Raw genomic sequence first — 1,508 nt, forward strand, 5'->3', positions numbered from 1 at the left:
TTAGTCAATGAAATTGATGAACTTCAAGTATTAATTTCAAAGCACACATGATTTTATATAGTCTAAGAATAACTTGTTGATTTAATGTCAAGACAAAAAAAAATTAAAATACTAATTCTTTTGCATAGTTTTATAATTTATCATGTAACAGTTGATTTAATGTCAAGACAGAAAATGAATCAGAAATAAAATACTTTTTTTATAATAGTTTTATAATTTATCATAATATCGAGATACATATCGTATCGTGCTAATATATCGAGATACGTATCGTATCGCAAGATCTGTGTATCGTCCCACCCCTAATGTTTTGTGGAAATATGTAAGAGGAATTTCCCTCTAACTGAATCCTGCTTGGGAAAAATGTATGATGGCTTTGTTTTAAAACAGATGACGATATTCAGCGGAAAATACCCTCAGATTTGTCGGTAAGATGAAGTTAATGTGAAATAAATTGTACCAAAGAAATAGTATAACTTTTTCCCAAGCACATTTCGGGTACACAAGGATGCAACGAGTTTATTTATGTGTAAAAAAGTTAATAATAATTGTGTTAACCTGCGCCGAAGCGATTTATGTGTAACATTCCAAAAAGAAGAAATGACCGTCACGTGATCAACAAGGTCATGTGATATTGTAGTGGAACGGGAGAGGAGAAAATGCAGAAGACCAGACAGGGATTCGAACCCGGGCCCCCTGAAACTCCGGTCAGGTGCTCTACCAACTGAGCTATCTGGCCATCGGCGATCGAACCCGGCTGACCGCCACATTCCTCCCTCCTTAAAGGTCTTTGGTCCTCCCAAGACCCCAACCCAGGCTCATCCCTTGCAGGTCTCTCACCTGTCAGTTCCAGGGCAGGTCACGGCACCAAATCTGTAACAGGAAAGGAGAAAATGTATGGCTGGACCGGGAATCGAACCCGGGACCCCTGCATCTCTAGTCAGGTGCTCTACCAACTGAGCTATCCAGGCCGATATGCACGGCCCAAACCATTAAGTAACAAATATGTTTATATGTAGCCTAGAGAACTCTCTACATGAATTGGGCGTACTTAAGTACATAACTCTCAAAAAAATCAACTTTGCAATGCAGTCTTACTTTTTAAATGCATTTTAAGCTCCGGGAAGCCTTAACAGTACTGCGTGTAAAAAGTGTCGATTTTGTGATAGGGCGGTGGATAAAGAGGATCCAAAATAACATGATTGCAGAAAGAATTGGGAAAAATCCTCCAAAGCAGTGGATATGCTGCATTAATTAAGATCAAAGGGATTCCATGTTAAAAAACTTATCATGGATAATGATACTACTACTATTTCAAGGTTATAATTTTATGCTATAAAAATTGTACATTTCCTACTGAAATTAGAATTACTGTAATTATGGTTTATTAATTGCTAATGAAAATAATGTTGTTATATATTTGTAGGGCTCGAGCATCTTTTGATGAGTCTTTAGAAAAATTCTCAGATTTTAACCATACCAAAAAAAATGTAACAAACAAGCTATAT

At 36.7% G+C, this 1,508-nt stretch overlaps 1 non-coding gene across 1 annotated transcript; it reads right to left on the reverse strand.

The window, feature by feature from the left end:
• Positions 1-898: 898 nt before the first annotated feature.
• Positions 899-972, reverse strand: Trnas-aga (transfer RNA serine (anticodon AGA)). Its single transcript has one exon. It is a non-coding gene; the product is annotated as a tRNA-Ser (tRNA).
• Between the last annotated feature and the right edge of the window lie 536 nt (positions 973-1,508).

This window comes from Saccostrea cucullata, unplaced genomic scaffold, assembly GCF_032062105.1.
Source record: "Saccostrea cucullata isolate Sc308-1 unplaced genomic scaffold, CSIRO_AGI_Scuc_v1 ctg5717, whole genome shotgun sequence".
NCBI lineage: Eukaryota > Metazoa > Mollusca > Bivalvia > Ostreida > Ostreidae > Saccostrea > Saccostrea cuccullata.